The sequence below is a fragment of the Thamnophis elegans genome, chromosome 2 (genome assembly GCF_009769535.1).
Source record: "Thamnophis elegans isolate rThaEle1 chromosome 2, rThaEle1.pri, whole genome shotgun sequence".
Classification (NCBI taxonomy): Eukaryota; Metazoa; Chordata; class Lepidosauria; order Squamata; family Colubridae; genus Thamnophis; species Thamnophis elegans.
Genome location: NC_045542.1, coordinates 36,657,094 through 36,679,457, shown reverse-complemented (window position 1 = coordinate 36,679,457; position 22,364 = coordinate 36,657,094). Strand labels below are relative to the sequence as shown.

The 22,364-nt window shown below is 39.9% G+C and overlaps 1 protein-coding gene across 3 annotated transcripts in view; it reads right to left on the bottom strand.

Moving 5' to 3' along the window:
- IKZF4 (IKAROS family zinc finger 4) overlaps positions 1-10,798 on the bottom strand; it is a 62,425-nt gene extending 51,627 nt beyond the window's left edge. For all 3 annotated transcript variants that reach the window (XM_032209506.1, XM_032209505.1, XM_032209503.1), the window contains exon 1: positions 10,636-10,798. The gene's annotated coding sequence lies outside the window, so the exon portion shown is untranslated. The remainder of the gene's footprint in view (positions 1-10,635) is intronic.
- Between the last annotated feature and the right edge of the window lie 11,566 nt (positions 10,799-22,364).

Here is a 22,364-nt window from a genome sequence, read left to right as displayed (position 1 = left end):
TTGCAGAACAATCTGCCCTGTGAGATGCAGAGGGTCTCTATGATTCTTGCCTTCCAGAAGGTTCTTAAGATTTGGCGTTTTCCTCGGGCACTAGCTTAGGTAGAAGGTGAGCCCAACTTTTATGGTTAGGATTGTTATGGTGCTTAGAGATTGGAGAATATATTTTTTATATTTTGTTACCTATTTGTTATAAGCTGTCCAGAGGTGGGTTTTTTTTTTAATATCATGAACAGCCACATAAATCTTTTAAATAAATAAATAAACCCACCCTAAGGGAGACAGAGAAAGGAAGGAACAATTGCTGTGAGTGAGAATAACAAGCACACCCAAGACATGTAGAAAATATTCTGTACTGATGTGTGTGTGTGTGTGTGTAATTGTGGTCTTTGCAGATGAGACAGTTTCTGATGTTCTGGCAAAGGGGAAAAAAAGAGAGAGATTGCAGAATGGAAAACAGGATGGTGTACCTCTTGAGTGGAAGCAACATTGCCCTATTAAAAAATCAAAAAGAAGAGTCATGGTCACTTATATGAAGAATTAAAATGAATGTCTCTTGATGCGTGGAAGGACAAGCAATATTGCAAAGAACATTATATCACCACAGACTCGGAAAAATCTCAGAAGGAAGCTCAAGACCTTATGTCAAATGTAGCCAGACAATACTTCAAACAGAAGATGTGTGTACGCAGAGAGAGAATCGAGGACATAGCTCTTGATGGTTGTACTACAGATACTAGAAAATAATAAAACCAACTACTGTAAACTGCAAGACTCAATATATGTAGCAGGCCTAAAGTTCAACTGCTGCATCTCTTTCGCCCACTCCTGCATAATGTCCTATTTGTTCCTTGGCAAAGCAATCAGTTGAAGTCTAACCCCTGTTACAGTAACAGAGCATCTTGATCTAATAGAGAATATGGGACCTTGACGGAAATATCTAAGAACTGTTATGTAGACAAAGAGGGCTGAAAAGTTCTGTAAAACTTTGCGTTCCTGGTGGCTGTCACGTCCGCTCGGTGTATTTCAAAAATTGCAGCCCTGTCCATGAGACAGGACCTTTGCATTTTCCACACGAACAGGGTGGTCCTCAGATTTGATCCAGCCTTCATTCCTAAGGTCAACACCAGGTTCCACAGGGCCCAAGAGCTGGTTCTGGTATATAGAATAATGAATGTTTGAATGTTTATTTCATTTGTATGCTGTCCTTTTCCCCCGAAGGGGGACTCAGGTCAATACCATACCAAGGAAGTCACAGATTTGCAACAATATAGGAAGTGTTCCACAAAAAATAACAGCAAGTTAAAGCCAGCTTATTCGCTACACCGAGGAAGTCCCATCTAAGTTTTGACTCATTCCTGAGACTATACATTAGCAGTTGCAACACATGTTCATATTCAGATTCTCTAATCTTACATCACATGGATATCTAGCCCGAAAATATAGCATGGTAGTCAGCCCTCAAACAGAGCTTCATTTCTTTCAATTCAAAGGACTGGGCCGAACGAAGTTTATTTAACTTAAGGAACATAATTCAAATTTCCCAACAAAGACCTCTGTCCAGGCCATTAGTAATTCTCAAAAGATGACACTTTCACTGGGTTTCCAAAAGGGTCCTAGTTCTTGCTGGTGATGCCTTGTGGTATTTAGCACACTCCCTTAACTCCACACACATCTTTTAAGACATCCTGTTACTGCAGCTCTTCACAGAAAGATTGAGAAGTGGTGTGGTTTCAGTTTAGTCATAAAGAATTACCGAAGAATATAATGAACAAATGGATTTTACAAAAATAGCAAGAGAGGAGCCCAAAAGGCTAGCAATTGTGCGCTTGGAAACTTGTTTTCCAAACTTCTGTCATATGCTGCTGTCATTGAGATACAAGGCAAAAAAAAGGAGTTAAGTGCCCAATTCCCATTAAAAGCCAAGCGCATGTTCCCCCCTCCCCCCAAAAAAGGGATTACAAAAACTGTGTAGAACAGGAAAAACATGGACTTGATAGCAGCCTGGGAACTGGAGACAATAATTAACACCTTGACGCTTATTGAGTTATGGGAAATCTTAGTCAGGTCTAGGAAGATTCTACTGTTTTTCCCCAACCATCATTTCCCTCAGCAGAAGCCTAATTTCCTCTATGAATATTGGTTTTCCACTCCTGTTGCAAAGAGAGGTTAGTCAGATGAACCAACTATACAGAGGAAGGGGAAATCTGGATCAGTAGAAATATTTCTAGCTGAAAAATATCCCTTTTATTTGTAAATTAATAAAAGCTAACAAATAAATATCCAGCCCCAAAGAAAATGTTTTCTCAATATTTAGGCAAGTGTTGATTCTCTTCACCATGAACTTGTAACTGTGGCACAGAGAACCTTAGTGAAAAGAATAGAAAGGAATTAGGAGGGAGAAGGAGAGGCATTCTATTACCACCAGCACTGCACCTGTATGTATGTAAACGGTTCTGAATCAAACTGATGTTAAAAGAGAGTTGGAATTGGACTTTGTATAAATTTGGAAGATTAATACTTACTTTAATTAGAGTTCTGAATTGCTTTTCCATGTTTCAAGGTTAAATTCCCAGGGTTTTTCCAATTCTTTTTACATGGAACAATAGCAGGACTGGCAACAGCACTTAGACTTATATATCACTTTTACGGTGCTTTACAGCCCTCTCTAAGAGGTTTAAAGAGTCAGCATATTGCCCCCAACAATCTGGGTCCTCATTGTACTGACCTCGGAAGGATGGAAGGCTAAGTCAACCTTGAGCCGGTCAGGATTGAACTGCTGGCAGTCGGCAGAATTAGCGTACAATACTGCATTCTAGCTACTGCGCCATCAACGGCTCATACTGCAAGACCACAAATCACCCTACATGACCCCAAATGTAGATAAGTTTTTCCTCTGCCTCCCATCACCTATACTGATAGTCCTCAATTTATGACCATAATTGAGCCCAACATTTCTATTGCTGAGTAAGACAGTTGTTATGTGAGTTTTGCCAGGATTGCGAACTGAAATGGTTCGGACTCTGGGTTGGAGGTTAGCAAGCCTGCATTTGAGACCTAAGTGCTAATATGTGGCGGGATGAGCTCCTATCAGTTGCTCCAGCTCCTTGACGGAGACATGAAACAAGCCCCCATGAGCATCTCCCAGTTGATGTCACCAGCTAATCCTTTCAACAGGGAAGCACCTTAAACCGTGACTCTAACACAAAGGGAGGGGGAGTTTTGCCAAATTTTACAATTTTTCTTGCCATAGTAGTTAAGTGAATTCCCATTGACTTTGCTTGTCAGAAGGTTGCAAAAGGTGATCACATGACCCCAGGACACTGCACTGCAACTGTCATAAATATGAACCAGTTGCCAAGCGTCTGAATTTTGATCACATGACCATGGGGATGCTGCAATCGTTGTAAGTGTAAAAAATGGTCATAAGTCATGTTTTTCAATGCTATTGTAACTTCAAATGGTAACTAAGCCAACTGTTGTAAGTTGAGGACCCCCTGTATTCTGAAAAATCTCAAACATCAGGTTTTAGTTAAATAACTATTTATAATTTTGTGTTTAAAAACTCAGTAGTAGCAACACATGCTTTTCTTAACACATTTTATCATTTCCAAAGACTGAAACATTACTAAATAGGTATTTAGCTAACCACATGGATACTGTACTAACATGGTTAATGGCCATTTAGTAGTAGTAATCTTTATCAAAAGCTCTCTTCCATAGATGTTCAGCTCTATTAGTTTACTAATTAAAAATTACATGCATATTTATTATATACCTCAAATGCACTATATGCTGTTGCAGCCCATACCTATGATACGCTCATTTGTCAGAATAACCTTAGTGTTGTTTAAAATTCAAGCATTTAATATTAAAAAGAAACCTTTCCATTTAGCACTTATGCTTATTTCAAAGAGAGCTCTCAGTATCTCCCTTAGGTCTGCCTTGTAGGTTCATACACTAAAAGGATATTCTCTGAAGAAAAATACACAGAAATTCTTCAAACCACTTGCACAAGGTACGTTTATTCCTAAAGGATTAAGCACCGATGTTAAGAATGTCTTGGTCTTCTGTAAGAAGTGAAAAACTTATGGGGAATAAAGTCAATAATAATGATTTAAAAATGATTTATGGACCACTGCCAAAGTAATGTGAGCATTATTTTAACATTCATGCAGATATTTCCATATCAAACACACACTTCATCTTTTTTTGCCTGTTCCCTATCAACTTGTGGTTGAATATACTGCAGAGCAAGACACAAATCCCAGAAAAGGAGAATTTTTTAAAAGGAGGGTAGTTTACCTTCCCAATTCCCCATGCCATGTTCATCTTCCCGGGAAACACACACCCATTCTATGTCATGAAAATAGGGGCAACCCACAATATATATTTTTCTGGAGGCCAAGGAACATTGCAAACACTTGGAAAAGGAAAGAGTCCTCTTCATAAAAGTATCATCCCTTAGGGCAGGTGTCGGTAAACCTAAACACTCAAAGAGCCATTTGGACCCATTTCCCACAGAAAAGAAAACACGAGGAGCCACAAAGGTCCTAACCGGAAGCCCACTGTTCAATTCTGGAGCTGACCTGAAGTTCAGTTCCTCCCACCATAGAGTCTCCTCCTAGCGCGGCATACTTTTTCCTCTACCTATCATAACCGAAAGCCCTATCAATTGTGGAGACAACTGGAAAACCCTCCCCTTGCCATAGAGTCTTCGCCTGGCGCACTGTGCTTCTCTCCCCCTCCACCGGAAGTTCCTCTCAAAATTGTGGCACCGACTGGTGACGGAGCCACATCAGAGGGAGGAAAGAACCACATGCGGCTCCAGAGCCACAGTTTGCTGACCCCTGCCTTAGGGTATATAATAAAGGGAATTCAGCAAGAAGTCATTGCATTACGTCTACATAATAACACATCTGTCCAATTATTGGATTATTTCTGTGAGGCTTCCAAGGCAATTATGTATAGGACAGGCATGGGAAAAATACAGGTTAGCAATCCTTGGGCGGGGGGGTTGTAGAATTTTCTTATGTAGAAAGTAGAAAAGACAGCTCTCTAAGGCAGGCAGGTAAACGGCTAAAAGGATTTTGTAAACTGGAAGGGACTAGTTTACACACACTAGGTCTAGGCATCATGACAGGCATAGATCATGTGATGACATCTAACGTTTGAAGCTTTCAGGGACTGGAAAAATGGGCTATACTAAGTAAACAATTCTGAGTATTCACTGATTCGTGGAAAAAACTGGACACTGCAGAGTGGTTAACCATTTTGTTTTCTTTTGTTCAGGACTCCAAGCACTTAAAGCGAAGTGGCAGTAAGTGTGTAAAATATGCTCTACTTCTTTTTTTTTTTATAGTACAAATCTTTTTTATTTCCATTTCATTCTATACAATCAATCATTTATCTATTTTGCTTCTTATTAAGTACTTTTCCAACACATTTTGATGTGGGAAGATGGGGACTCTTGGCTGAGCATGGTCAGGATGGTAGGGAATCTCTGCTCAGAGTTTTGTTTGCAACAAGCATCTTGTCATATTTCTTTATCACTGTGATTGTAACCAGCAGAAAAATAAAACAGCATTACTTGGAATTCTCAAGGTTCTGCAAAAGCTCTTGCATTTTGAGATGTCACAGGCAGAAACTGTTAGACGAAAGCATCAATATTCCAAAGCAGGCCTTCCTGTTCCAGGATGTTTTATTCCCTCTCATTTGTGAGGTTTATTGTCACTAGAAGATAGCATTCCATGGTCACCTAACAGACTCAAGCCCTCACTTTGTTATTTTCTGGGAAATTGGTGCCCTTTCTCTCTCCTCCTCCTCTTTGGTTTCTGTAAACCTTGGCTCTTTCCTGGATTTGCGGATAGCTCCCTCTCTTTTTTTTCCATAACTTTGTTTTGGCTACAGAATAATCATAATAATAGGACTGCTACTGACAAACTGGCATAGATAACACACACACAGAAACCCTCATTCTTTGCATGAGTCCAGATTCTAGTAAGATCTCAGACACTCAGATTTGTAGCTGGTACCTATTGTATAACTTTCCCTCTGGGTCTTTGACATGGCTTCATCCTACATTATCATCTGTCTCAAACAGTGTACAAAAATTAAAACTGAAATATTTATTGAATAACAATTACAATAAAAATGTTTATAGCTCAGTCCCATATATATTGTGTAGATTACTAAGTATCAAGTTACACTGAGTTCAAGGCATTTAATTCCAGATAAATGGGCAGAAATGTACATGCAAAGTAGCCTAAGTAGCTGACTCAAATAATCAAGCACTAGAATAGCACCAGCAGAACTACTTTCAAAAAATGCAAATGGCAACTGCAATTTTAAAGGAGGTATTTCTTCTTTCCCCTCAAAATTATCATAATGTTAAAATTTCTGTTATGACATTAATAGATTATCTGAAAATAAAAGTGTGCCTTTTCCTTTATAATTGTTCTAGCGCTGCAATATGAAAATGAATGTGAATTAAATCAACTAAAATCTGTGAATAATTGGGTGGCATCACTATCATCAGCTTGCTGCAGAACAAATATATTAGGAACACCAGGATAATAATAGAGAACAGGATAAATTATATTTATATACTAGTATTTACAAAATGATTATAAGGTGCAAGCTGCTCAGTTTCAGAGAGCTGAGCTCAAATTAAGTGGCACATAGACCATATAACGGCATGTGGAAAAAGGCCACTGCTACAATACTACCTCAGTATCATACTGCATAACAAATTCACTAAATAAACAAACAATAAAGGTAATACATTAGGACATTTTTTTTTACCAGTGTTGACTTTATGTTCTTTTGTCCACCACTCTTCTATTCTTTTGGGTGTAATCTGCTTATTGGCAGTTGAAAACACGGGAGCATATACCGTAATTTCAGACTAAAATTGCCCATCCAAGTGACTACGTTAAAAATGCTTTTGTCCAAAGTAGAAAACTCCTTTCTACTGCCTCAACTCAGCCTCCACAGAGGACTTGGAAGGTTCTACTGTCATACAATCAATTATCAACTTTTCTGAAATAGGATTAAAATATTTTCCCTCATTCTTCCATGAAAAACAAAAAATGGAAAATTTTACACCCAAATCTAAACATATTCACAAAAATCACTCCCATTTCATCCTCTTCCTAAGAGCAGAATTGAGTTTGAAAAAATAAATTCTGTATGCCGCATACAGGTAGTCCTTGAGTTATGAGAGTTTGTTTAGTGACCGTTTGAAGTTACAAAAGCATTGAAAAAAGGGATATGATCGTTTTTCACACTTACAACCATTGCAGCATCTCCATGATCACAAGATCAAAATTTATATGCTTGGCAACTGACTCATATTTATGACAGTTGCTAGAAAAAAAGCAACATCAAGTCTCTCAGAAATATGTGATTATAAGAAGTTTCTCCCTAACTGTTTTAACTGGTTGGAGCTGAACCTTAATGGGGCAGATGGCTTGTCTAAATCTTTGACTATGATAAACTTAATCATACTCAAGAGGAAAAATAGCCATATATAAGAGAGATTCAATCATCTGGGTTATTTCATATTTCCATATATCCATTATTCATAGCATTTATTTCCTGGTTCACAAAATCTTGGTTAGTAATTCCATTTTATTTTAAAGCAACTCACTTTTTCTGAACTTTTCTGTTTTGCTCACCCTAAAAGATGGTCTGGAATTCTTGAGCCACATTTCATCTATTTTTATAAAGGATGCTCTGGAAAATGGCCTTAATTTCCCACTCAGACATCACTCTTAACCCTTAATAGTCATGTGTCCAGATTTGCAATAATGGGTAATAGCATAGAACATCTTTAAACAGTCAAAACATATCTTAGTGTGTTCTACCACACAGAAATAGAAGTGAAATGACCATTTGGTCATTCCATTTTTAAAGCCCTCTGGTCCCAAAATTTGAATGAAAGTAGTAAAGGGCAAAAATAGAAACATTATTTTACTGAAAGATTTATTACAATGAACCATAGTTACTCATAATATACACAACCATGGCCACTAAAAGTTAGAGCAACATATATAATTTAAAGTAATCTTACAACTACATCGTTATAGCCTCAAAGAAGAATTGGAAGATACAACTTCTTACCACAGTCACTGGACACCCATTCTGAGCAAAGTTCTCAAAAAGGATGCTTGGTGGAACTTGAGACTATAAAATAATATTTGGAAAGTGACAGTTGCTAAAACATGTAGAACCCCATCATTTATTTTAAAAACCCAAACTGTGAAATATTAGAGATACACTGTTTTTATTTCCACTGCAGCCACTTGCAGGAAACATTAAATAAAATACACTACCCATTTATCACAATTACAGATTTTTAACCTCTATGTGATGCAATACAATGTCTTGGATTCAGAACTATAAATTAGGTAGTTTGTCCATAGAAGAAATCTTTATTTTATCTTAAGCTAGTTAGACTGAGTCACTCTCTTAGCCATAAAAATTGCAAAATCACCACCATCAACTTTATAGATCCGTTAAACACAGTGGACTTTAGTTCTTACTAAAATTGTATAAAGTTAGGCTATTAGACCTGAAAAGAGAAAATCCCCCAAATGATGCATTAAAAAAATAGTCAGCAATGAGAAACTATTCATTTCATAACAAAACTTCATTAATCCATCCATATTAAATCACATTAAACACTAAAACCTTGAAGTCAGCAAGTTATAGTATCCATGAAGACAAAGAAACTATCACTGATCAGAAACTAACATGGCATATCATTAGCATTAGGGAGCAAAGAAAGCTTGAAGACTAATTACTACCAGTAGTTTGGACGAAAAAAAATCTCTACCTTCAAACAATCTTAAAACTATCCTAAGATTCATTTGCCCGATAGAATGTTTATTAAAATTCTATGGAGTCTAGAGAATGAAGTCTGTTTTATAGGGTTATTCAACCAGAAAAGAGCATTTTAGCCACACCAAATGTTTTTTGAAAGTAGATACTGTCTCACTCATAACAGAGCCTCTGATTTGATCTAGCTAGATTTCAATAACTGAACACATTTTCCATAACTTCTAAAATGTTTTGTAATGTGCAAAATCTCACTCAAAACCTAAGAGTGATCAAATGTTTAATCAAGACAATCATAGTAGCGACTTCTCCAACATAGCTGAATACTAATCAAAAAGTCCTACATGAACTTGTCACTTAAGTATACTGTGACAAAAGCTGGCTGGGCAGCTGTTGACTCCCTCAAAGAAAACCTTTATTAATTAGAGATGACAAAGCAGCCAAACTTGAGAGCTATGCTAATTGGAATTTGATACTGGATGCTATAGGGTTGATTTCTACTCACATAAACCATTGGTTCCAGGACAAGGTAGCCTCTACACTTTGACCTTTAATTAGTTTGAATAATAATCACCTCCTGCTCAACAAGTTTATTTATTCTTAAACTGCGTTTTCAGAGATATTGGCATTTGCTATTTATTTTCATCTCTCTCAAGCACACGCATCCATACACAGAGAAGAAAAATGTATTCTCATGTTTTAAAGTTGATATTCTTATAACAAACTTTAATATAGCAAGAAGTGGAACAGGCAAAAGATTGGAGTTTAGAGTAACTACCTGCTAGCCAAGTTTATTGGCAAGAGGCAGCTTTCCTCCACTAAAACACACTACTAAAACACACAGGCAATCAGGCTACATAAGGAGCTTTAGAGCATTTTAGATTTAATATCAGCTAAATTCATCCCTCCCTCCCCATGTCGACAACTAATGCACATAAGAGTTCTTTTTCTCCCCAGAAAGAAACAACACCGCACATTAATACAACAGAAGCACCATTCCAAAATACCTTCCCTTCCAGGCAAAGATGCACCTGAAGATAAAATACTACATGGTAGCTAATTAATTACAACAACAACAACAAAACAACAACAACAACAACAAAGCTACAGTTTGGAAGCATATTTCTGGTCCAAGAGAGAGATCGCTACCTGTGTGAAACTAAACCTCCTACGATGTGTAGCTTCGATACAAGGCAAATACTCCGAAGTATCGATCCCTAACAGGACTCGCGACTGCTTTTAAAACAGTTCGGGCCAAGAGTTGATCGGAATGACCAGCGCTTCTTCCTTTGCCTTTCCCAAATCCGTTGAACCAAGTTCAGCTCCCCACACCCACCCACCCACCCCGACTTCAAGAACGGCAACTTCGCCAGCTGCCTCTTCCTCCTCCTCCACCACCACCCACGATCAGCTGCACTCCCCAACTGCCCCCCAGACACCCACACAATCCCTCTTTGTTCTCAGCAAATCCTTCCTTCTTCTTCTCCCCCACCCCCTTCCCAAGGCGCAGCCCAAGTTTCCTCCGAGCCTTTTCTCCCCACTGGCAAAGCAGTTCCTTAGTTACCACCTCTTACAATAGTGACTCCGAATAAGGAAAGCCACACTTTGCCTCGGTTGGCTCCCATCATCACCTCGCAGTCCCTTCTTCCCAAGCGCACCCGGAGATCTGACCCAACTGTTACCCCCCCCCATCGCCCCCTCAACCCCACTTTGACTCCCCACTTTTCCGGCTGTTTCGCTTGCTCGTTGTCCCCGGCTCCCCCCCCCGCCCCGTACACCGTGCCTCTTCCTCCTCACCTTAAATTGCGGGGCTCCGGTAGCTTCTCGTTAAGGGGGATGGCCCCCCCGGCCCAACCACTGGGAGGGGGGTAGGGGGGGCTCAATGGCTCCGCAACGGCGGCTCCATCAGCAGCGCCTTCACCTGAGGAGGGACCGAGCCCCCCCTCCCCTCCTCGAGCCACTTCCGGTCCCTCTGCTAGGAGACAGGCACGGGGAGAAGAGCGTCGAGAAGCTCGAGTGGTCAGAGAGAGAGAGAAAGGCGCCCAGGGTATTCGTTCCGTCAAGGAGAGGGGCGGGGGGGGGGGAGCCGAGCACGGAGCGCATCGAACGCGCTCCGAGGGACTCGTTCCGTTGTAAGGTGAGTGGGTGGAAGGCCGAGCCGATCGATGGGAGATATGAGAAAGAAGCGTAGTAGCCGGGAAGGGGGTGAGAAAAGAGCCTCGATCCGGAGATTCCTGAATTGCAAGGACAAACCCGAAGGCCTAGCGTATCGATTAGCGTGTTAAAAGAGGCAAACCGGGCGTTTGGAATGGTGAGAGAAGAGAGAAGGCGGCGCAGCCGAACTTCGAGAGCATCGAGAGGGGGCGCTAGTAATAGCAAAAGAAAGCAGCGGGGCGTGTCTGGGAGCCGAGTACGGCGTGTGTGAGCTTCATTAATAGCGGCGGTTGCGATCAAGTGTCCCCGGCTTGGCTAATAAAGAGAGTTGCCGTTGTCAATCCATCCCGTAACAGTGGGAACTAAGTGGGCCAGTATTGATTAACTTGAGATTCCTCAGGCTTTTCTATATGTCCCAACGCCTAAACAAAAATAGGAGCAGGGAGTTACAGTACTGGGAATGTATGCCGCTTTGTGTTACCCAATACTGGCGCACGTTGGTGTTCAGTATAATATTGATATCGATTTATTGTTGTGTTGCGATTCGATGGCCGATTCCTCAAGCGCAAATTCCGGCGTAAAATCGGACGCGTGGGTTTCCCCTGAAAAAAATAAAATGCTGTAATATTCAGTATCTGAATATTTATTTAGTTTGTCACTCGTGTATCTGAATATGTCTGAAAGGTTCTTCTTGTGTTACTGTTTCCTATTCTTAGAGTTGTAAGCAGGCCGGAGTCTTGTAGAGTCTTGGCACCTTCTGTGGTTTGCATGCATGCATAAATTAATAATAAATAATTAAATGCCGCTTTTTTTCTTTTGCAACAACGCACACAGTTTGTGTTTCTTGACTTACTGTTTTGCTAATACGATAGCGTGTGAATTTATACTTGCTGAGCCCCACAAGTTACACATCCCGTGTAAGCGATCAGCCCGAATTCATTGGAAGTAGACAGGAACAACAAGAATCGTATGAGAAGGTCAATTCCAAGAAATGGGAAATAAAGACGTGGTTTCGGGCCACCCAGCTGTAACTTCAAGTAAGCCGATCCCGGAAGAGATTTTCTAGTGTTTTGGAGCCACCTGATCGTCTTGCTTTTGCTGCCCGAGACACAATGTTTCCTCACCACGAAATTGTTCCAAATTAAATAAACTCATTTACTTTTTGGAATCCGATAATTTCTGCCCGACCCGTATAATTGGAGAGGGTTGGCAGGCTCCGTACCCATCGATCAAAGAATGTCACCCAAGGGTTCCAAAAACCATCATCCCGTCTCTACGCCGATCCATATGGCTCCCATTCTGCCCGTTTTTTAAAAAAGTCCCAAGCCTGCCCCCTCCCCCCGCATTGGATTAATAAAATCCGTGATAAGGCTTTCTTTTAATTTGATGTTAGCTCAAATGTTTCTTTTTTTTTTCTTTTCGGAATCTGGATGTTACATTGTTCTTCTTTGGCTCTATCTGTTCTAAAATGTTATACTGTTAGTGGCCCCAGAGTCTATGGATTTAGATGGCTCCCTAAATTATAATGATTTTCTTTTTGAATAACTAGACATATGTATAGGCTTGTGAACCTAAGCACCAGAAACCCTCGGGCACTTAATTCCAGGCACAGCCCCCTAAGAAGGTAGGTTTAATAAGTAAAACTGGATTCTCCACACACAGAAAAAACTCATTCGCCCCCCAAGATGAAATAACGGAAACAACCTATTTTCACCATGTCCTGGAGATGGTTTGATAGAAGCCCCTTCTTCAAGCCTCTTCTTCTACTCCCTTTTTCATTCTGAGATGCAGTAATTCCTCCTGCCACAGATGCAAAATCCACAAAGTTTTCAAACTGCTTTGAGCAATTGGGAAATAGAAGTGATTGGCAGTGTGGAAATGCCCAGAGTTAGAAAATGGACTTGAGTACTCCCACTTACCAAGCCATAAGACGTACATTCTAAATATTATTCCCTCACAAAGTCTTAAAATGATCAGTTGATGAGAAAAGCACTAGTAGCAGGATAGTATACAAAATTTCCAAAATTTCACATCAAATCAATCCAAAAGTCAATTAAAATGGGCAGTATTTCAAAAAGTATAAATCAATATTAAGAATGAGTAAGACTGTGATCAATAAACAGTCTACCTGGTGTGTGATGATTTGAAAAGATGCGATAAAGACAGACAATGAGTCCATATTTTTAATGGAAACCTATCTCCTGGAGAGAAACTAACAATTTTATTTTAATATCTTAAAATTAACAGCTTAATTTATTTATATACAATTTAGAATTGTATTACCTAATTCACAGAAATAAGGCTGTGGGTAGATTAGGATTAAATGTCTACTCAAGTACAAATTTTGTAGTTCTCATTTGTTCATAATACGTATTATATCCATAGGATAATTAGAAAGGTAAGTAGCCCACAAAAAATTCACATGAAGAACTATGCTTAGCAATAAGCTTAAATTTGTTTCCCAATCAATTTTAAGATTCTTTTTGAAGCTGGCAGCATTGTCTGAGGAATACATTAAAAGCGGTTGTTTTCATCCTATGTGTGCTAATGTGACCCTCTTTGGAGGTTATTGCTGCTGAATTAGCTAATTAAAACACTTTCTCCCACATATAAATAGGACAGAGCAGCAGCACTGATGATATAATCTATGTTACCTTTGTCTCTGAGAATCTCTTTGATCTAGGTTCAAGATGTACTTCAAACACATCAGTCCTGGGAGGCAAACAGAATCACGAGTGTCCTCAAATTATACCATACACTGTTCCTTTTTAATGTATTTTTTAAAAAGTTACTGGGGTCAAAACAGAATATATTCTGAGACAAAAGCAATGTTTTCACCTCTCATACATTTTATTAAGCAACTGTTTATTTTCATAGTAGAGTCCTCTGACACTAATTCAGCCTCATTTGGCATAGCCAGGCAGCATTTGGTTTACCAAAGATAAGTCCACATCTAACTTTTTTTAGAATTTAGTATGGTTCATTAGCCACATTTGGTAGACCAGACAAGGAAATTAGTTCCCCTAAAAAGCTAAAACTACCTTAGTTGAAATGGCTATAACAGAACAATAACAGTCTGGTTGTGCTGGATCTCCTCCCCCTTCTTATATGAAGTGGATTAGGGAGTGTCTGTCTTGAGCTGCTTCCGAATGTTGTCCAGTTGTTCTGGACTTTAAAAGTGCTTCAGCCCCTTCTGCCTAGCTAATGGCAGGTTCCTATGGATCTCACAACAAAGTCATCTTTCTTACTCTACTCTCTGTGCTTGGGGTCATTCTCAGACATTTGGGTATGCTAAGTAAAACACTATAGTGAACTTGCAGCTATATAAGTTAGCTAGTTTTTGCTGAAGTTCAAGCTTCACATCAAGGTGGAATTGACACTTGGTTAAGCATAACCTACAGGGGCAGGGTTCACACAACCTACCAGGTTCAAAACCAAATAATACGGAATTGAACCCATGTCTCTTCTATTTTCAATCTATGGTGGGATCATTGTTTTATTAAGGTTTTAACAATGGCATTTTTAAAAAGGTTACAATTTATTTCATCATCTTAGCCCCCTGATATTCACACCGCACCTAGTATAATCCATTTTGTATGCATATTGGGACATACCATGTCCCAAAGTTTATATTTGTATCGTATTGACCAATGTTTAATAACATGGTTTATTCAACCCAGTTTTCTGAATTTGTCTATAACAACGAACCTTTGAATGAATGAACCACCTTTAAAAACAACTCTTAATGAAGGAGCCAAGGTTGGGGGTCAGAAAGCATTTTGTTTTTATGGTTTGAATTGTTGTTGTTTTCTAGTCCTGCTTGAGCCATAAAAGCAGCTGGATGACTATGGGCCAGCCCCCTCTCTCAGCCCTGGAAATGGCAAACTATTTCTGAAAATCTTGCCAAGATGACTGCAGGAACTGGTCCAGGCATTTACCAGGATTCAACATTGATTCAAAGGCAGCAAAATCCATCCGTCAGGTTGAGTTCCCTGGTGTACTGTACCAGAACACAATTTTACAAAATGATGGTCTTGTTAGCTCATCCCTGGTTGTTTCTTATCTAACAAGAGCAAGAAAACATCATCCACAACTTATAACAGAGGAAGGAGAAAGTATAGAAAGACGGAATGAAAAATAAGGTAGAACTTTTAGTAAGTACTATTGGGGAGTGGGAAGTCTTTCAAATGTAACACAACAAATGAATTTTTTTCCTGAGAAAAGCCTCCTATATAAGTTTGGAATGAAGACAGATTATAAACAGAATATCAGGAACCACTACTTAGTTATACTAGTTTCTGCAGGTAGGTTCAGACTGCTCAAGACAATGATATCCAGAGGATTATCATTTATCTGGCTGGTTGATTGATCTTTCTTCCCAGCTGCTATGAAGATCAGCTGGTCTGTTTAGATGGCAAAGACATAAATTTCCACAGCCTATGTTTTACAGGTGGCATCTACCCCCAACGAGAATTGCAAGAATGTCCAAGAATAAATCAGAAAAGTGCTGGAAATGTCATCAGACACTGGGCTCATATTACCACATGTGGTGGACTTGTATTGAAGCCAAAAGATACTGGAGTAAAATTCACATGTGGTTGGAGAAAATGATACACAAACCATAGATCTTAAACCAGAAATTTTTTTACTGGGAATTATACCAGAAATCTATAACAAAGACTTAAAATATTTGATTGTAAACATTTTAACAGCAGCTAGAATCGTATTTCCAAAAAACTGGAAAAATGAAACAATACCAAAACAGGAAGAAGTTATTCGAAAAATAATGGAGTGTGCTGAAATGAGCAAATTGACATTTGAAATTAGAGAACAAGACAATGAGCAATTTTATAAGATAGGGGATTTGTTTTATCAGTGGCTGGGAAAAAAAACCTGGAAGTGAAAAATGTTTTACTTATGTTTTAATTGAAGGAGATAAGTGATAATACAATTATGTTGTTAAAAATAGATTAATAACGATACAATGAAAGACATACACATACACACACACACAAACACGCATATATATATTATTTATCAGCACAAATACTATATATATATATATATATATATATATATATATATATATATATATATATATGAATTGAATAATTTAGAATTTTATAATTTTATAATTTTATAATTTTATAATTTAGAATTTTTTGTTTTAAAATGAAGGATAAGGATAATAATGAATCTATGTACATTTGATAGAGGATTGGTGATATAATGTATACCCTAAGTGTATATTATAAAGATATCCTGTTGTTGATAAATAATTTTAATAAGGAAGTAATCAAAAATTGGTATATATATATATATATGAAGCGAGTATTTAGAATACCTTGTTAAAAAATGAAGGAATAACATTTTTGTTTGAATGTATGATGTACAAGGACAATAATGAACATAAGCATATTCGATGGATGATTGGTGGGATTATACATAATTGAAAATAGTGATATATAAATATAAACAGTTGGAAAATTCTTTTATACTGTAAAAATATTCAGAATGGGATAAGTGATTATAAAGGTATATTATTATTAAACAGACAATCAAGAATGTAAGGGAATTAGGTTTATTGAAAAGAAAGAAATATTAATCGTAATTGAATGTATGTTGTACAATGAAAGTGAGGTATCTAGTTATATTAGACAGAAAATCTGTGATTGTATATGTAATTGAGAATATGGATGCAAAAACACTTGTAACCAAACGACATGCTGTATGTAATGGATGAGAATTTTTTTATGTTGTTTTTTATGTTTAAAAATTAAAAAATTGCAAAAAAAAGAAATTTCCACAGCCTGAAATACAGAGTAAGAAAGCTCCATTATATAAAACTGAACTCCCTATGAACAGAGAATCTACAACCTGTATTTTCAAGTTGCTGATTCTATGCCATTCTTAAAGCCAACCAACAAAATATAAAACTGTGCTTATAGATGTGATGGCAATTTCCTGAGGTCTCTCTTCAAAATGATGCAACCCAGATGTATTGTGGAACTTTCAACATCTTCAGCCAACCACCAAGACATCCGCTTGGAGGAGGCTGTCTTACAGGGTCAGCCATAGCAAATGGACAAGGCCCTTGACAGCACAGCCACTACCGTCTGGACAGTCTTTTAGCTATAGCCCACTTGATGTCCTTCAATCACCACTAAAGGCTGAACAGATTATGAGAACTGTAGTGTGAAAACACAGGAAGGGTAACAAGTTCATATTGTTGTTTTGTTCTTTCTGCCTAATTAGCTAGATCCCCTTGAGTGACAGGACATTCACTTTGAGACAATGGGCAAACATTTTGTTTCATCACCTTTGATCTCTCTCCTTGATTCTACCTGTTTGATCCTGGGGTTCCCTCATTGGCTAGGGGGACACTGAGAAAATCAGCATTGGGCAGGAGAAAATAAAAGGGCAGTTCCCTTCTTCCTTGGACTCTTTTTAAGGTCCTAAAACAGCTTCTTGTAATTTATTCCCCCCCCTAGCTATGATCAGGGATGCTTATAAGGGAGGAGTACATGCTCTTAAGTATCAGCCCTCTCAGATGAACCAGACAGGAAAAGGGACTAGATGAACTAATTCTACTTTCTTGTAAGGCTGCATTAAAGAATCTTGCAAGTGTAAAAGTACAAATTCCCTGCCGTCACTTTTAACCGATCCTCTGATCAATTAGGGCAGGTCCTTCCTAAGTTTCTTCCTCTGATCATTAAGCTCTTAGGGACATGATGGTGAAACTATGGCAAACATGCTAGAAGTGGCACGCATATCAGCCGTTGCCCATTGCTCTTCCGGGTTCCAGCGTGCACATGCATGCCGACCTGCTGGTCTTTGTGCACACGGGAGCACTAGAAACTGAAAGACCAGGTGACAGGCACGCGTGTGCACACTGGAAACTGGAAGCTAAGCATGCATGCGCCGGGGAGCTGCTCTTCAACCATTTCCAACCAGTTAATTTTTGCCTGAGAGTGAGAGTCATCATGATCCAACACCAGCCAACATGGGATTAGCCTCTGTTGCTGAATTACTGCAAGGTCCTTTCTCCACCACCGATGATCCTAGGATCCAAGATTTAACCGAGCAGAACAATTCGTGGGAACGACTTGCAACGTGTAGTTAGCTCAGCAAAAGTAAAACAATTCCTGATTGTTTTTCCCCTTACAAAGTGCTATATGTGACAGGGAGGAAGATCCATTTAACCCTAGAATTTCTACAAGTCCCCAATAAGAGAAAAGCATAATTGAAATAAAACCATTTCCTACCACTCCCCAACAGGGGGCAGCAAATAGCATCTTAAAAAAAAACAGGTAGAAAAAGCATACAAATCACTTTTTATGGAAGGATGCATGCTTTAAAAAAAAATCCAAAATTAACTTCCAGCGCTTGGAAAGTGTTACAAGAGAACTTTCATCGGATACTTTTTCATTCTTTTTTTTTTTTACTTTAGCCTATCAAAGAGGGGAAGACAATACATCCACAGCAATGCTCTCCCTCCATTGACCCCTTTCTCTACCACTGAGGATTGATACAGCCCTGCTGCAGTGCTGACATGCAGGAGAACGGCAGACAAACTCATCAATCAACCTGGAGGAATCAATCCAGCTGCCGGATTGAACTGGTGCCCAGAGCAACAAAGCAATCTTGCAGGAGAGCTTCTGCAGGACCCCCTGCGGACAAGCCTGATGCCTCCCAGCTGTTTTGGATCTACTGCTCTCAAACAGGATGGCCCTGAGTGAAAGGGGGCAAAGAGTAATGTAACAAAAATTCAATGTTGGGCAGCAAAAAGGAACTTGGTCCAATGACACCTTCAGCTATTTTGTGTGGTTGGTTTAGGTTTGAACTAGAATGTTTTGTGAACTCGGCTATTGACAGGTATAAAACATGGTCCATAGCTTTATGAGTCCTTCAGCACCATTTATGGTTTATTAGCTAATAGTTAAACTGTGGTTTAGCACCTTATAGGAAGGTCCACAGCTTTCTTTCCCTTCCTAGATATAATTTCGGGGCTCAATGCCAAGATACTGAGCCTTGTATCTTGGATTTCGGACAGTTGAAGAGTCTGGCAAATTGCAAAAATCATGGTTACAGCTTCTTCTAAAGGTGTTAGTGCCAAATAAAAACCAATAGCTCACAAGCAGGGAATAATTTTCTCTTTGGTGGCATCCCACCTATAGGTCAGCTAATCTGACACTTATTTTTTAGGTGACTTTTTTTTTACAGCTCTAATCTATGCTTGTAGTCCTCAACTTATGACCACAATTGAGCCTAAAATTTCTGTTGCAAAGGAAGACTGCTATCAATTGAGTTTTGCTCCATTTTACAGCCCTTCTTGCCACAGTTGTTAAGCAAATAACTGCAGTTGTTAAATTAGCAACATGGTTGTTAAGCAGATCTGGCTTCCCCTTTGACTTTGCTTGTCAGAAGGTCGCAAAAGGGGATCACATCACCCTGGAACATTGTAACCGTCATAAATATGAAGCAATTGCCAAGCATCTGAATTTTGATCACATGACCACAGGGAATGCTGCAACGGTCATGCGTGTGAAAAATGGTCATAAGTCCCTTTTTTAGTGCCATTGCAACTTCAAACGGTCGTTAAATGAATGGTTGTACGGCGAGGACTACCTGTATCAAGAAAGGTGACAGGGAAGATACAACATCAGTCAAGATGGCACAGAAAAAATCTCAGCAGGGCATGGGAGAAAAATTAAATATTTGCTACCACCAAGAACAGTAGCTTGAGCCCCTCTGTGAAGCTCAGGCTATGCAAAGAAAGTGTTAATTTTTTCTGCCCACAGCCCCTCTGCTCCCCTGGCTGTTTTTCATAAAACAGGACCCCCCCTATGTGGCAGTCTCTCATCTTGATTCATTCTCTCTGTGAAACCTGCTGGCTCAGGAGATTTAATTTAAAATGTTTCTCAAAGTGGCATGTCCGGGACCTTCTCTATAAATAAAGAGCATGGGTCGGTCTCCAGACGGAAAAGAATTCAAGTGAGGATAACAGCTGATGAAATCTACTCTTCTCCCCAGACTGCCAATGGCTCAAGAATCCTATTCAGTTTTATATCTGGGACAACCAACCTATTTTACGTAAGAATGAGAAATTAAACAAAACTCATATTTCAGCAGAATCTGAAGGTGCACTAACAAAACCAAGAAATTGCCCCCAGCCCACCAGAATAGAAAGGCAGGGCATGTTAGAGATCCCATCAATTAGGATTATTATCTGGTGGGACCACAAAAAGGTCCTTCTCTCTGGTGGTCCCTTCTTTATGGGATATTATTCTCCCAAAGGTATGGGTGGTCCCCAGCCTGCTGCTTTTCAAAAAAAAAAAAAACCACTAAAAATGTGGCTGAGGAAAAAGAAAGCAGGCCTGGGAACCATGAATGGAAGATGGAGACAATCAAATGACTGATTTTATTGTCTTCTGGCTGTCATGGGGGTGAGGGGGTTTGTTACATGGTGGATTTTTAAAAAAAAAATTCCTAAGTTGCCTGGAGTTAGTTGGACAGCTGTCTAAAGTTGTTTACTAAATAAATAAAATTATAGCGGCAAAGTTAATGAAGGCATGTTAACCAAGGTTACAACACACCCACATTTGAAATACAGAGGGGAAACCACTAAGCCAGGCATAAGCAAGTCTCCGTTTCTTGAGAGCAGATCAAAGCAGCTGGGAATATTTCAGGTTTCTTATTCCAATATTACGGATTCTAGGCGACCGCAAAGCCTTCCCAGAATAATAGCTTACAAGAAGAGTTGCTGTGGTGTATTCGTGCAGCAAGAATGGATTGGCAGACTTCATGTAGGGCAGTGGTTCCCAAACTTTTTCAGTCCACCGCCCCCTTGGTGCTACAAACTGATCCTCAGTGCCCCCCACCCAGTGGTGGAATGCAAAATTTTTTACAACTGGTTCTGTGGGCGTGGCTTGGTGGGCGTGGCTGGGGGCTCATGTGACTGGGCGGTTTGCACGACGGAAGGAAGATAGTAACAGTAAAATTCAAAACTGTAACAATTAAATGAAGATTTATTCAAAATCCAATTTAAAAACCTTTTTAGTTAATGTTAATTCAACAAAATTGTTGAACATGATCCAGTGATACCAGGTTTTCAAAGTTTGATAGTCATTTATCAAGAACCTTAGTAACTACACTGCTCAAAAAAAATAAAGGGAACACTTAAACAACACAATGTAACTCCAAGTCAATCACACTTCTGTGAAATCAAACTGTCCATTAGGTAGCAACACTGATTGACAATCAATTTCACATGCTGTTGTGCAAATGGAATAGACCACAGGTGGAAAGCATAGGCAGTTAGCAAGACATCCCCAATAAAGGAGTGGATCTGCAGGTGGTGACCACAGACCACTTCTCAGTTCCTATGCTTTCTGGATGATGGTTTGGACACTTTTGAATGCTGGCAGTGCTTTCACACTAGTGGTAGCATGAGACGGAGTCTACAACCCACACAAGTGGCTCAGGTAGTGCAGCTCATCCAGGATGGCACATCAATGCGAGCTGTGGCAAGAAGGTTTGCTGTGTCTGTCAGCGTCGTGTCCAGAGCATGGAGGTGCTACCAGGAGACAGGCCAGTACATCAGGAGACGAGGAGGCCATAGGAGGGCAACAACCCAGCATCAGGACCTTTGTGCAAGGAGGGACAGGAGGAGCACTGCCAGAGCCCTGCAAAATGACCTCCAGGGGGCCACAAATGTGCATGTGGCTGCTCAAACGGTCAGAAACAGACTCCATGAGGGTGGTAAGAGGGCCCGACATCCACAGGTGGGGGTTGTGCTTACAGCCCAACACCATGCAGGACGTTTGGCATTTGCCAGAGAACACCAAGAGTGGCAAATTCGCCACTGGCGCCCTGTGCTCTTCACAGATGAAAGCAGGTTCACACTGAGCACATGCGACAGAAGTGACAGGGTCTGGAGACACCGTGGAGAACGTTCTGCTGCCTGCAACATCCTCCAGCATGACCGGTTTGGCAGTGGGTCAGTAATGGTGTGGGGTGGCATTTCTTTAGGGGGCCGCACAGCCCTCCATGTGCTCGCCAGAGGTAGCCTGACTGCCATTAGGTACCGAGATGAGATCCTCAGACACCTTGTGAGACCATATGCTGGTGCGGTTGGCCCTGGGTCCCTCCCAATGCAAGACAATGCTAGTCCTCATGTGGCTGGAGTGTGTCAGCAGTTCCTGCAAGACAAAGGCATTGATGCTATGGACTGGCCCGCCCGTTCCCCAGACCTGAATCCAATTGAGCACATCTGGAACATCATGTCTCGTTTCATCCACCAATGCCATGTTGCACCACAGACTGTCCAGGAGTTGGGGGATGCTTTAGTCCAGGTGTGGGAGGAGATCCCT